General features: G+C 40.3%; 1 protein-coding gene and 1 pseudogene across 1 annotated transcript in view; one reads left to right on the top strand and one right to left on the bottom strand.

Moving 5' to 3' along the window:
• The window catches only part of pik3r3b (phosphoinositide-3-kinase, regulatory subunit 3b (gamma)), a 270146-nt gene that overhangs the window by 70922 nt on the left and 183370 nt on the right, over positions 1-15854 (top strand). The gene's annotated exons all lie outside the window — the stretch shown is intronic.
• On the bottom strand, positions 8193-14998 carry LOC137188486 (trichohyalin-like; annotated as a pseudogene).

The raw sequence follows: 15854 nt of genomic DNA, 5'->3' as shown, positions 1-15854 counted from the left end.
CTGTGACACTTTGTTCTAGTTTGTTCTCGCAGTTGTCGGCCAATAAAAAGAGAGAGGCATGATGGGAGTTCATCAAACAAGCCAAGTTCAGCCAAAGGCAAAAGGCTTGAGCAGAAATAACCTGGATTCTACGCCAAAGGCTGGAGTTGTGCTGAATCCTGCACAGTCCTCAACACACACAAACACTCACACACACACACACACACACACACACACACACACACATGCAAAAGACTTGCATGCACACAGAAATTCAAATGCTACGAGTGGCTGCTGTTTGCATACATACATGTAAATTGTCACGAGTGAAGTGCGACACGCGCATCATGCATGCAGAAACACAGGCTGGAGGTCAGAGGTCAGTGTGACAGTCAGCCTCATGCTTAATGCAGAAAGCATATCAGGATCCAAACACACACACATTAAACGCTCATGGCACAGACGTACTGTTCTAGGCTTTCTTTGTTCTCTTGTCTTCTGCTTTGTGTTGGTGTAATTGCTTCTCCTCTGATGTGCTGTCAAAGGAAAATAAGAAAGGCTTCATGTGTACTCTCTCGCACTTGCACTTATTGTATTTCGACGAGGAGCGATGAGCGTTTTAGACTGTGAGAGAGGGAGGACATTTAGCAAAGTGATGACACGTTTGAAAGGTGGGGACATTTTGGCAAAGTTAGGACATTGTGGAACGGAAGAACATTTTTAGAAGGTGAGAGCATCTTTGGAAGATGGAGACATCTTGGAAAAGTGAGAACAGTTTTTGGGAAGTAAGGACAGTTTCTTGAAGGCGGGGACATTAGGGGGAATATCGGGACACTTTGATGTGATATATGAGGGTGTTTTCAGAAGGCGAGGACAGTTTTTGGAAGACATTTGTAGGACAATGAGGACGTATATATGTGGACATTCTTTGACAGTGAAGACATTTTTATGACACATTTTGGAAAGTGAGGACTAGAAACCATGTTACTATCAGCTTTTGGTTTAATGAAAGAATCAGGCTCAGTTTAAGGTTAGGTCTGTACAAATATATGTGGACGTGGTCATGCATCCAATCTGCTATGATGGACAATGTTCTCCTGATGTCATCACTTTGGCCTGCAGTAATGTGATCACCCCCCCACCACACACACCCACACACACACACACACACACACACACACACACACACACACTATTGTTCATTGATCTGAGTGATGTCGGGTTTTTATTCCTAAAGGAATGCAAAGAGAGTAACGGATCAATAAAGGCCACTCAGACATCTCACATCAGCGAGGGCTTGTGTGCTATCAGCTCGCACACACACACACACACACACACTCACACATGAATGCACACACACTCCAGCAGCTACGACTCTAAAATCAAATTAGGCTTCCTGACACGCATCCACCATTATCCTGATAAATTATTCAGTGTTCATGATCACTGAGACTTGAGAGTTTTGTTTGAAAATGCCCGTGTTTGTGCAACATTTTCCCACAATTCATTCCAAGTTATAGTGCATAAGTAAATGTTGTTTAAGTAAGCAGCAGTTTCAGCCAGTTAGTTAGTTAATCAGTCTTTGGAGGGGGAGGGGGGCGGGGGTGTGTGAGAAAGTTTGCAGCAAAAAATTTGACTTATTACATTTCAGGGGCCAAACAAAAGGCTCACTGACTCACCTTCACTACTTGAACGTAATCCAGGTAGTATTTATGTTTCCTCCAAATGAATTGGTTAAAGGGGACATTCATGCACATTTACAGGTCTATATTTATATTCTGGGGCTCTACTGGAATATCTTTGCATGATTTACAGTTAAAAACTTCTTATTTATCTTCTACTGGCCCTTTATACAGCCTCCTCGGTTCAGCCTCTGTCTGAAACAGGCCGTTTTAGCTCCTGTCTCTTTAAGGCCCTGCCTCCTGATGAGCTCACTCACTCTCTTCTAATTTTTTAGACCCCGGAAGCTGCATCTCAGCCGACGTCCGACGGCTACATAAACAAAATATAGTAGTAGGATTTCAGTATTTTTTCTTCTTCTTTACTGGAAATGGAAATTTGTCAAATACATCCGTACATATTCGAGCCGGAATCCGATCTGAAATAGGCGAGTGGAAAATGCAAACAACACATGGAAAAACCTTAGCAACAACCTTAGCAACCCAGGTTACGGATGGATGACTGTTTATGGGAATGCGTGTCAGCTCGTCGGCAAGGTAGAAAAAAAACTTGCAAACAAAGCGTTCAGAGCAGGTTGAAGCCCTGGTTTTTGACTCGCAGGCAGCATTTTCTGCATATGTTTGGCCCCATGTTTAGTGCCCGACATTATAACAGCATATAAATAACAGAAAATCACAGAAAAAACATTACATGTCCCATTTAAAGCATGTAGTAGAATATAAAAATAATTTTTAGGAGACAGACAGAGAAGCCTCTTTTACAGAAAATTAACTGTATAGTTCAGTCTCTGGGTTTCCAGCAGCAGCAGCAGGTAGCTTTTTTCATCTCAACAAGCTCTGATAACCCGCTGTACACTATACAGCAGACAGACAAAGTAAGTTCACTGTGAGAAAAGTCTATTAGACGATGATGAATGTGAACCTGTGGCATGCCCTCACAGGTGCCATTAATAATGAATTCACTGAGACCCAGTTGAGCTAAATGTCAGGTTGTTGGTAACATGATGCCAGTCTGATGACAAGAAGCAGGAGGTGATAAATGAGGAGAAGGAGGAAGATGGAAAAAGAGGATGAATTAAAGACTCTCAGTAGTCCTGCCTGTTACAGGTGGAGGGAGATTAGGTGTGATATTCAGATTTAAGACAGCTTTTAATCAAATATTACGGATTGGAATGAAGTGAACTGGTTTAACATTATTAGTATTCTGTATTTCTGCATAATTTAATGGAAGTAGTAATTAAGGGAAGATTAGATGGTGAAGAAATGTAATTAGTAACCTTATGAGCATTATGAGTAAAGCCAATGAAAAAATGTGGACCTGAGATAAAATATTATTTCTGACTACAAGGATACTCAGACATTTGAACAAGAATCTAAAATCTAGAAGGAAAGCAGTGAAAATTGTGGAAAATATCTTATAAATATATTCTTGCATTAATATGCAGCCTTCTCTCAGATCTCAGGTGTCCAAATGTCCTTGAAACATGTTGGTAAAAGGCCGTTTTCAGTACAGTCTCTGCTTATGACTGAATTTTCACACAGCAGTAACTTAATTTATGGTTAAAATTATAGACAGAAATGTTCCCTGTGATGGATTCCTTTTCATCAAGCAAGTATGTGTAAGTTGACTTTCAGAACGCAAGAAGAAAATCAATCTAAAAATGTACGAGTATGATTTGGAAAATGGTCGACAGTGATTTAAATCACACTGGGCTTCAGTTTTAAGTTTATGGCTTCATCTGTGATGTCACAGCATTAACAACACCTGTAATACCATCAATGATTGGGGTGTGTTCACCGTTAAGGTTTGGAGCTGCAGATTTCTGTTCAACAAATTTTCCAACTTGAATGACAAAACAGGGTCTTTGTTACCACCTTTCAAAATGATTTTTATATATTTTCTGACATGAAATTGTCTGATTTAGTCAAGTTTAGGTAAGTCAAACTGCTTGGTTGAGGCTAGGTTTTTTTCTCTGGAGACTTACCCAAAAAAAGTCAACGTAAAATTAATGTTTAACCTTGTGAGATCAGTTTTTTGTCCCCTGATGCGCAAACAGTTGCACAAATTAGTTCTTTCAACCACGTCCGACATCAAAAAGGTTTATAGTCGCTCTGAATGGCCACACAGGAAGACGGAGCGAACAGTCGGCTGTCATGTGATATAATTTAAATACGTGGATAATAAAGCATAAAGCTATTCAAGCTCTTGACATTGTGGGTGTATGTGATGTGCTGTGTGTAGCTTTGTATTTTGTATTTTGTATGGTGTGTTCTGTGTGTTTTTTTTGTTTGTTGGTTTGTTTTTTGGGTTTTTTTGCTTTTTACTGTTTGTTGTTGTGCTGTTGTATGTTTTTTGTCGGGGACTACAGATGCAAATTAGCTTCAAGCTAACTCTGGTGCAGTGCATCTTTAATGTCCCAATAAATAAATAAATCCAAAAAGCACTTTTGAAGACACATACTGGCAGCTCAAATGCCCAAAATACAAAGGAAAATCTGGTAATAACTGATTAAATTACCATCAGGGTCATACTGTCCATTGTTGTAACTTATTTATTACAACTTACACGGCAAATACTACGTTACATTGCTGCTGACCATCTTCCAAAAAGTGACGTGTGTTACATTTTACATTTTTAATGATTCCACAAGGCATGAAATTCAACTTGCAGAGAGCTGACGGGGGAGTTCTTCAAACATAACATCTACTTTCATTGTTGTACTGTTGTTGGCAAGAAAATGCTGCTGAAGTGGTAAATTGGCTTTAGAAGTTTAAAATGCATAATTTAAGGTATCCTGTAGAGTTTTTGCCCACTAGCAGTGCAATGCACATGAATGTTTTCTTCTTTTTCTTCTGTATTTGTTCTTGCACAAAGCAAAAGAGGAAAATAAGAAAATCCTACGTGGGATTCATGAAACGCCAAGTCTGTTCTTACCCACCTGTGTATGTTCATGAATTACGTTTGATCTTAAATTGGTTGTGGGTGCCAGGCAATTTGCAATTAACATGGGGAAAATAAACCCATATAAGGGCAGCAGACCAAGGCGCCGTGTGCAAACCACCAAACCAACAAGCCACAGCAATTTGACAGGTAAAGTTAAAGAAAGGAAAATACCACTTAAGGGCAGCAAAAAGAAGAAAAAAATGTCATCTGCAGAGACAGAAACTCTACTTCATGAAGTATCTTATTTCCAAGTGTGAGCAGTGTTTGTCACTGGTCCAGAAAGGCACAAAGCATGGCAAGAGATCACCAGTGCAATGAATGCCGTATGTGCAGAAGAAAGAACTCTTAGTGTAGTTTTTTTTTTTTAATGATTTGATCTGGAAACGGACGCCAAAACACAAGCGTCTGCTGCCAGGCGTACTGTTACAGCCACGGCAGGGGGCCAGGAGGCTGTCACAACAACAGGCATGGATGAGCGCGTCGGAGCCGTCGTTGGAGAGGTTCCTCCGTCGAGGGTGCGGTGTGACTTTCTACTGGACAGTGACCGAACACAGCCAGGAAACATCCTGTCAGCACCAGACAGCATAGCCCAGAATCAACCAGCAACATCTGAACACAATGGCAATAATGGTAAGAATCATTTAAGCATTTAATTAATTTGATTACGTCATTTGATTCCACATTGAACATATTTTTAAAAAACACTTGAATTGTACCTAATCTATAGCCTACTGTGCCCATTTTTGTTTTAAGCTACACACTTATTTTAAATTATTGGTAATGAATAAATGAAACAAAAAAACAAATGTATTAACAGTCTTTATTTTATTATTCAGATGCATCCACCTCTTGGACCATCACGACGATCCACCCGAGCAGAGATCATCTCTGAGTCGGTCCTACAAATTCAAGATTTCAAGATTCAAGATTTAGTTTATTGTTATTTTCTTGTGTATTTGCACAGCAGCCCACAGCAGTGCAACAACAACAGAAAGCATAAAGATATACTGTATATCTAAAAATTCCCTTTAAAAAAATGATAAAAACGTATAAATCCTAAGGGGAGGAAAAAAAATCTTCAGCATATCTCTTCCACTTTTTCACAGATTAAAGACACTCTCAAAGAAATAAATGAAAAACTAGGAATAAAAACAATTTACCAAATAAACGTCATTACATTTTTTCTGCCTTGAGTATATAGATAATTTCACAATGTATGAAAAATGACCTGCTTACATGTTAAAAAAGTGAAATGAGTCGCTGTTGGGTTTGAACTCCACGTCTCTGGTCAGGAAACCATCTACCTCCATGTATTCAGATGGTGGTGGGTGGTGGTGGGTGGTGGTGGTGGGGGGACCACCATTGTTGCTTTGCAATATTGTGCAGAACACAGCAGGCCATGGTTATTTTTCACACTTTTGGAGGTGTATATAAAAGCTTACCACCTGCTGTGTGCAGGTATAGCCAGCAGCCTTCCAGTATACTGAATGTATGAGTTTGTTTACTGGGAAACTCTACAGGAGCATCTTTAAGACAATGTGTAATAAAAACAGTTTTGAAACAGACATGAAATCTCTACAAGTTAATTTTACATCCAGACACTATGACAGTGGCGGAAATTTTATCAACAGCTACAGTACATGATGACTCTCATGTATTTGGTTCGTTTATGCCAAAAATGTGTCAAATGCAAAGACTTCATACGTTGTTTTTCATCTTTTTTACACGTCTTTGCTGTTGTTCATTGTCTTTATACATTACCATCCATCATGAGCTTCTGTTTGTATCTAAAATGTTGTTTTAAATTGATTTTTTAAATTTTTATTCCATTTTTTAGTAACCGCATCTGTCTGATGTCCCTCGCTGCTCTTCCATATGGATTGTTCTTCTTCCTGTGTCAAAAGCTGTGAACAAAGATAAACAACAGAAGTGATTTCCAACGTCAATACAATGAAAACTGAAATAAATCTATGCGTCAACATATTTTTAGCACAGAGCCTCACATTAAAGTGGTAATAGTGCTGTGCAGCCTAGAAGACGGATATAATGTGCATTTAAGACGCATATGCAGTGTGAATGCAGTATATGTGGTCACAAAGCAAGACAAATGACTTGTGTTTGTTTGTGTGAGAGACACCATCTATAGCATTTAGCTCCTGTCTGACTGTTTGTGCTTCATGAATGTGAATCAGTGTTTTAACCGTCACAGACTTTGAAATCGAAAGACTTCAGACAAAGACGGCGTCCACGTTCGCATGCCCACACATGACTGCATGTATGCTAATGTATGCGCATGTTTGCATACATGTCCGTGTCATAGCGTGCAACATACAGTAAGCGTGTATGAGTGTGTGCCGGCCTTGTGGCCCCGGTTGTCTGTCAGGGACTCTGAGGGGAGCTCAGAGGCCGGGGGGAGGCGGGGGGAGGGGGGGTTTCCTCAGACCAGGAGGCTGTCGTGGGAGATTGGTCAGGAGAGGAGATGGAGGATCAAGATTTCACTAGGCTTTTTTTTTTTTTTACAGAGGCTTAGCCGCTAATATCACCACTGTGGAGGGTCTTTCCTGCGTGCTGTTTAAGATTCTGCACACATGAGGAAGAAACATCAGGCTGTTTGCACCGACTGGGATGAAAAGGAGAAGCTAACTCTCGTTTTTTTTTTAAAGGTGAACGGGTTCCGTGGGAAACGTTTTGCACTAAAGAAATAGCCTGTGTGAAAACTATCTACAGTATTTAGGACTGTGTTTTTGGAAAGACGTGGCTCTTGAGTTATTCTGATACATGCAAACATAATTCTATCCAACTCCATCGTACTGGGAAGGTGGCAAAAGCCTCGGAGGCGGATGAAACTTGGCTACATACCGCTCTGTTTTAAGTTGGAAAATATGTTAAAATGTTTTGGATTCTGTTCATCAAAATCCTGGAACAAATGCTTCATCATCGCTAAAATAAACAGTGATATAGCGAAATGTTATCAGTGCAAAATAACTCCAAAATAATAAATACTGCACTCCAAAATCATTTTTCATTCATGGAGGAAGGTTTAATATCTCCAGCTCATGTACAACATTCAACACGTGCAAGATAAACCTTTAAACCAAAAATAAATATGAAATATATGATTTAGATGAAACATGTTTTTATAACCAGGGCAACATTTCCCTCAGAACAGCCTCAACCTAACCCTAACCCCCAAGAAAAATATTTGAGTACAAAGTAAAAATCTATCATTCGTATTTAACTTTTCATGTGTTTTCATTTATATGTAAATGGAGAATATGAGCATGATTAGTTGTCCTCAGAGGCAGCTACAGCCTTGTATCAACAGCATGTCAATCACTATATTTCAACATGTGGTTGGGACCTGCTTCACGCTGAAATATAGTCTTGGAAACGATAGTTTTATGTAACCGAGATATCAAAAAAAAGTTCACTTTTATTAGACTTAGAACTGGATTCTGCCTGGAAATAAAGCAGCTTTTTTTTTTACGTTGAAGACCAACAAAACAGTAAAAGTAGAGGAGGAGAGTGGTGGGGGATGTTTTGGCATTAACTGTGGATCATCACCCCTCCTCCCACCCCTCCTCGCCTCTTTACTTCATCTTGTCCCCGGTCTCCTGACCAGACGCCCTCTTTGTGTCCCGTGTGGCTGCAAAAGTCAAAACCAAACATGAGTTCACAGAATCCCGAATCTGTATTCTGCTTGTGTTGTGATTTGCTGAAGGAACGCCACTTCTCTCTCTGTGGATTTGTCGTTGAGGAGGGGTGGGGGGGTTAAAATGAACTGTAGGTGTGGATATGAGGCGGACAGTTAGGAAGAAAGAGAGAGAGAAAGAGAGAGAGAGAGAGAGAGAGAGAGATGAGGAGCAGAGCCGAGGTGACCTGCAGGCTGCTGAAGCGTGACGGCCGTATCCTGTTAGCAATGTGAAGGCTTGAAATGACAATCTCCTGTCCTCCTCTCTACCTCTGCTCATATAATTCTTCTCCTCTTCCCCTTACTCTTCCTCATCTTCCTCTTCCTCCTCCTCCTTCAATTGCTAGGCTCTCTGGGTTTCCTCCATCTCTTGACATCTCTTGCTTTGTTTCTTTGTTCTCTTCTGTTCTGTTTTCCAGCCTCTTCTTCTTCATCTTCTTCTTCTTCTTCCTTTTCATGTCTTCTGAGCTTTCTTGTGGCCTCTTTACAACAGAATCTAAACCGCTCGAATGTGACGGTGACAGATTCAGAGCACGGACGTTTGATTCAGCATGAAATAAGATCTCAATAAAAGAAGAGTGTGGAGGTTCATTCTTCATCTTTTCTCTAAAGTCAGGGTTCACTTACTGGCTTTTTTTCTGGTGCTTTCAACTGTATCTCAGTTTTTCTTCAGCAAATAAAACTCACTCAGGTGTCATGATCATGTGACCAAAGTTCGGTACTCAGCTCATGTGATCTGCTGTCATAGAAGACGCTTGTAAGCCGTTAACAGACTCTGTTTTTCTGTCTCTACCATTCGTCCCATATGACATGAACATGGCGTTATTCCCATTACTTTATATATATTTATTAGTTTATAACTTTATAACCAACTCATACATACGAGCCACTTTAAACGAAAGTCATTAACACGTTAAATCAGCCGTGTCCTTGTACGCTGAGTAGAAAACAAGCTGTAAAAGAGGTTTTATTAAAGGTGCCTTGAGGGGTTTTCTTGTAAAGAAACACAAGTTATGTTTACTAAACTGATTCTGTGTAACCTTGAGGTCAAATGAATGCATTGCCTGCATTGTTTACATCCATGTTTACTAGCTCACAGTCTTCTTCTTCTTCTCTGCCTTTGCTGTTGCATCACTGTTTTCTTGTTGCATTACAGCTTTCTTCTTGCAGTTTTCATCACCCGTGTCCTCGTGTACGTTCACGAGACAAACAAAAACTGCTCTACAGCGCTACTAGAGGTCAGAAACATAGAGCACCTTTAAGTTTGTACCAAACAAACTGGAATATTCTTCTTTACAGCAGCTATCAGTGTTGCAATATCGATGTACGTAAATAAGTTCTTAAATTAAAGCCAAATTACTAATATCAAATTACAGAAATGTCCGATTTTTATTTTGCAGCTGTCAGTTTCACTCAGTCATATTTAAATGTGGGAACAATTTGTGGTGACATTTTTTTTTTGTCTTCCTGACATAAAAAGAAAGAAAAAGACTCTTGCTGTGGTGCTTGACCCTTCCCTCAATGCTGCAGCTTCCAGATAAAATGCCACAGTATTGTCCAGTCAGGGCTGGAGTCAGCTGCCCCCTGGTGTCCCTGCAGAGCACTGCAGGGACAGACTCAACACTGCTCCCCTCTCCCCTGCAAAAAAAAGGAGATCAGACACTCTGACTCTCTGCAGAGGGACTCTAGTTAAAGATAAAACTTACTTATAATCTCCTGTGAACATCAAAAATAAATGAATTCCCTCTTACATGCTCCGTGTTTAAGTATTTGACCTACATGTGATATATTATACATCAAGAGAATATCCTAATATATGACTTATCTGCAGCCCCATATGCACCAGACTGTAATACAGGCGTCTCAATCTATAACTCTACTCTCTTATCTTGCTGTGTGTGTGTGTGTGTGGCTGTGTGTGTGTGTGTGTGTATATATATATTTTCAGTTTAAATTGAAAAGAACAGCAGTGTTCAGGGTCCACTTCATAACACCAGCATCTGCCGGACTCCACTGATCAATAAATCATTTCCAAACATCGCCGATCAGAGACCACAGCTGTCTGTAGGGAGAACACAGATGTGTGTGTGTGCGTGTGTGTGTGTTTACATGTGATTATCTGTCTCTTTGCGTTCATACAGCAGGGATGCAATGACACAGAGTGGAGTAAGGAAATGTGTGTATAACAGTGCTGTAAAGGTCTGTGCAGTATAGTGCAATGGAGCATGTCTTAATGACATAATGACAGAACACCGTTGGGGTGGGGTGGGGTGGGGGGGGGGGGGGGGGGGGGGGTCTGTATACTATAGGAGGCCGATCAGGGTGAAAATACCGAAATATGTGCACGTACACATTGATAATGTGCACTTATGCACTGAAAATGTGCACATATACCACCTTCACACACAGCAGGATATAGGCTACCTGTGTGTGTGTGTGTGTGTATGTGTGTGTGTGTGTGTGTGTGTGTGTGTGTGTGTGTGTAAACTTGAAGTGTGCCTGGAGGCTGTTTGTAGTGTAACAAGAAGGCAGATAGAGTTTTAAATCTGGACCTTCCTGTTTCAATAAACTGACTTCTGGAAGATGAAGATGCAGTTATTACTATTAATTGTAGCCGGCCTTGCAGCCTGTGATTAGCCATGCGTTGCTGCTAATATTGATGAAATTTATGATTTTTTCGTCCGTGTCGTGCGTTGCATCCGATCTATAGCAGCCAGACACTTCACTGAGCTGCGGCACCAAACAATCAGGTTCGGTGAACCGAGAAGACTCCTCAAAGCACTGTTAGCCTCCTCCAACTGGCTGCCTGCTGTCGCTACTGTCCAGGAAGTTGTTGTTTTTCTTTCTTTCTCCAATGAAGTCTGTGACTTCCTGTTACACTGAAACAACTTCCTGTTACACTGAAACAGCTTCCAGGTGCACTGAAATTATTGTGCATGCACACACACTCAAGCAGCAGATATCCTGCTTCTTCTGTGTGTGAAGGTGGTGTTTTCAGTGTGTATGTGTACGTTTTCAGTGCACCTCCCATAGTATAAACACACACACACGCACACTCACTGAGGGTCTTTGTGTGTTTCCATCTCTCACTGTCACAGTTGTGTATGTACAGTATATACGTGTGTGTTTATGTCGCTCTGTGTGTTTGTGTGTGTGTGTGTTTGTGTCGCTCTGTGTGTTTTTGTTGGTGTCTTTGTGTGCAGCTCCATACGTTCTCTATAGGAGCTGGTAGGGAGCTGATCTGCTGCAGAGACGAACGACTGCTCAGCTTCATTGTTCTCTATCTGTCGCTCCTCTCTTCTCCTCTCTTCTCCTCTCTTCTCTTCTCTTCTCTTCTCTTCTCTTCTCTTCTCTTCTCCTCTCTTCTCCTCTCTTTTCTCTTTTCTTCTCTTCTCTTCTCCTCTCCTCTCTTCTCTTCTCTTCTCTTCTCCTCTCTTCTCTTCTCCTCTCTTCTCCTCTCTTCTCCTCTCTTCTCTTCTCTTCTCTTCTCTCTTCTTCTCTTCTCTGCTCTTCTCTTCTCTTCTCCTCTCTTCTCTTCTCTTCTCTTCTCTTCTCTTCTCTTCTCTTCTCTTCTCTTCTCCTCTCTTCTCCTCTCTTCTCTTCTCTTCTCTTCTCTCCTTTCTCTGTCCTCTTCTTTTGTCTCTTTTTGTCTTCTTCTCTTCTCTCTCTGTCCCCTTCTCTATTGACCTCTTCCTTTCTACTCTGTTGTCCCATTTTCTTCTTCTCCTTTGTCCTCTTCTCTTCTCTTCTTTTTGTCCACTTCTCTTATGTTCTACTCTTTTCTCTTTGTTCTCTTCTTCTTCCTTGTCCTCCTTTCTCTCTCTTTGCCCTTTTATCTGATCTTCTTTTGTGTCGTCTTCTTTATTGTCCCTCTTAGTTTCTTCTCCTTTGTCCTTCTTTTTCTCTTTTTTGTCCTCTTTTGATATCTTCTTCTTCTTCTGTCTTTCCTCTTTTCCTCCTTTTTTCCTCTTCATTTCTCTTCTTCTCTATTTTCCTCTTCGTCCTCTACCCTCCACATCTCTTGTCCTCTTCTTCTCTAGCTCTTTTTGTCCTCTTTGTCCTCTTTTTATCTCTCATATGTCCTCTATTGTCCCTCATGTTCTTTTTTCCCTTTGTCTTTTTTGTCCTCCCTCTCTTCTCCTCTACTGTCCTCTTTTTTCTCTTCCCTCTTTCTCCTCTTTTGTCCTATCCTTTTCTCTCTTCCTGCCCTTTGTCCTCTTGTTTATATCCTCTACTATGTCTTCCTCTCTTCTTTTTTCTCCTCTGGTTGGATCTCTTTTATTCTCTTATCTGCAGTCTTCTTTGTCTCTTTTATTGCTCGTCTTTCCTCTTTTTCTCTTTTGTCTCTCTTCCCTTCTTCTCTTCGTTTTTTATTCTCTTTTCTCCTCTTTTTTCCCTTCTCCACTCTTTTGTCCTTGCCCTTCTTCTTTTCTCTCCTCTTTTAACTTCTCTCTTTTTCTCTTTCCTTTGTCCTCACCTCCTTCTTCTCCTCCTTCTTCTTCTTCTCTTCTCTCCTCTCCTCTCTTCTGGGTGAGATATTGCCTCTGTGATACGTTGTGACAGTGACGTTAATGGAAGCACTGTACGTTTAACGACCTATATCTCCGGAAATTCCTCTGCCGCTTCTCGTTGCTCACACACACACACACACACACAAACACACACACACACACAAACACACAAAGCTGAAACAATATGCACAACTGTGGCTCAGATAAACACAATCAGTGTAGCAGATACAGGTCTGTACACCTGTAAACACAGCAGATACGTGTGTGCTGTTGTTTCCTCAACAAAAGATTAATAAGATTATTAGATTATGTGTTTACGCACACATGCGTGTGTTTGTCTGTGTGTGTGTGTGCGCATCAAAGGACAAGCGTCATTTAACTCGGCGTGACTGTCACTCCGCAGCGTGCTTGTGTGTGCGTGTTGTGATATGACACAACTGTCAACAGCACAACAACAAAAGAGCGAGAGTAGAGCTGAGCCGGGAAACGAGGGTGAGAAAGAGTAAATGTGCGGAAGAGATGGAGCTGGGATGAAAACGATGAGCGGAGGGAAAAAAAAAAACCAGGATGAATGAGAGGAAAACCCGTCTAGAGAGAAAAAGAGCAAAACATGAGCGAGGCAGGATAGATAGAAGAAAGAAGTAGAGACGGAACAAAGGAAAGAGACAAAGACATGAACAGATTATTAACGGCACACCAGTGAAGACGCTGTATACATGTGATATAGATTTGACTGAACTGGGAGGCAAATACATATAATGTAATAAATAATAAAGAGGAGCGAGATCGAAGTTAGATAGCATTTGATCACATCTGCTGTTTCAATTCAAACCATTTTGAGTCATTTATTGAATCTGGAGGTTTCACTTTTAACAGAATTTAAAGTAGTGAATCATATCAAACTGTTTTACACTTTTAGATACTGTTTTCACTCACTGATCAATTTCACTTGCTTCTACTTTGCCGTTATTTTGGTCATTTTTAAAGGATAAAACTGGTGATTTTCTATATTTTATCTTATTGTCAACAAATCTCCTGTGTAGAGCCAAATCAACAATGAACTGATCTACTTACAAGTATTGCGTGTGCCTGATGTATCTTATTCCTCCGTTATCGTCCAAAAATGACTAAAAACACGTCATTGAGCCACAGCGCTGCACTGGGGGACATGTTCCTTCATCATGAAGAGTTTAGTCATGTTAGTTTGTTGTGAAACGGCTCCAAACACTAATAACAGCATCGTGTTTTCAGTCTCCAGAGAGTAGTTCTGTGTAGCAGACGCTACTGAGCATGTGCAAGCATGAATTGTGACATATACAGACAAATATTTTCAGTTCTCAAGAGAGTTTCTTTAATTTATCGTCAGGTTTTGGTTCTTCTAATTCATTAACTTGAAGCTGGGAAGCAAAAACTGCAAAATATTCAAGGTTTTTGAGACAAACCAATGATGTGATTGAGAATGAGTTCCATATGAAGGCTGTAAAGACATATTAAGTAAAAGGAAGCGACCTTGTTTCATACCTGCACCACCTCAGCTTCCTCCACCATCACAATACATCCTTCATTAGCTGACCGTTTGTATGGAAATCCATAATTGGAAGATTCCTTCTCTCTCTTCTGTCTAATTGATTCCCAATAGTAGATGTTATGACAGCTGCAGCTGCAGCTTGTGGGCTGTAATGAAATCCCACATGTTGTTTAACCTTTTCACATCTTCTCCAGCTGATGAGCTGCTGGCAGGCAGCAGAAACATGATATTGGAGTTTTTGCAGATATCTGATTATTTTCATGGCTGTTATGTTCCTCTTCTCCACCGCAGCTTGATGGTTTATTAGTACCTGTCTTTTAAATGAACACATTATTAATGTGGATATTCAGATTACTTCAAAATAAATGAACTTTTATTTTAAATTAAAAAAAATGTAAAGATCTGGTAATGTTTTATTTTAAAGGTTTGTAATTTCTGAAAAATTTCCAAATAATTTCCAAGATGTTTCCCGGAGAGAGAGCTCTTTCTGGTGTGAATTATAGGAATAATGGTGACAGTGTTCAGTGGTATTTGCTTGCATGATCCAGGCAAACAAAAATGTGAAAGTTGTCCACAAGAAAGCAAAAACATTTTTTAAAAAGTAGCAACAAATTATTTCCCAGAAACTCCCAAACCCTTGTGGTCACACTTGTTCCCATCAATCATCTTTTCTTTTAGTTCACAGAGAATCCAGGTTTCTTAGTCGTACGGGCATCATATAATACCAGGGATAATTGTTTCATCTGTTCTGAATATGGTGACTTATGTTCAGGCAATAAGATGTTTATTATATTTAACACCAGATGTTGAAACCAGAAACGTTTCTTCTTTAAGGTCTCTGTCGTCTCCCATCATGCTTCTGTTTTTTCTAAAAGCCTGCTATAACTTCCATATCCCAAAGTCAAATACAAGAAAACTACATTACTGTACAATTTCATTCACTTGATCTCAATCTTTGTGTTTGAATGATTATGTTTACTACCAAAAATACACTGCATGGAGTCACTGAGAGTTCACAGGATGCACAGACTGTACGTTTCTGGAAAAATACTGTTTGTTCGTTAGTCTCAGAGGATGAAAAAGAAGCTGCAGAGGAGGAGAGTTGTTTTTCTGTTTCGTCTTCAGTTTGCACAAGAGACTATATGACATACATACTGTCCTCGTGTGTGTGTGTGTGTGTGTGTGTGTGTGTGTGTGTGTGTGTGTGTGTGAGTGTCATGCCATCAGCCTATGGCGTGTGAAGTTTTGACCTGAGCATGAAATCAACACTGACATTTACAAGGTCTTTACCCTGCTGAGTGTGTGTGTGTGTGTGTGTGTGTGTGTGTGTGTGTGTGTGTGTGTGTGTGTGTGTATGCTGGTCGTTCAGGCAGCAGCTCCCTCGAGGACACACACACACACATTTGCACACACTTGGGTTCATTTGTGTGGATTGATTGTTTGCAAAAATGAAATGAAATGAAAAAACGTATTAGATACGACTCCTCAAAACTGTGAACTTATAATTATTTCTCCACATTTT

The sequence above is a fragment of the Thunnus thynnus genome, chromosome 8 (assembly GCF_963924715.1).
Source record: "Thunnus thynnus chromosome 8, fThuThy2.1, whole genome shotgun sequence".
NCBI classification, from domain to species: Eukaryota; Metazoa; Chordata; class Actinopteri; order Scombriformes; family Scombridae; genus Thunnus; species Thunnus thynnus.
This window is presented reverse-complemented; position numbering and strand designations above follow the sequence as displayed.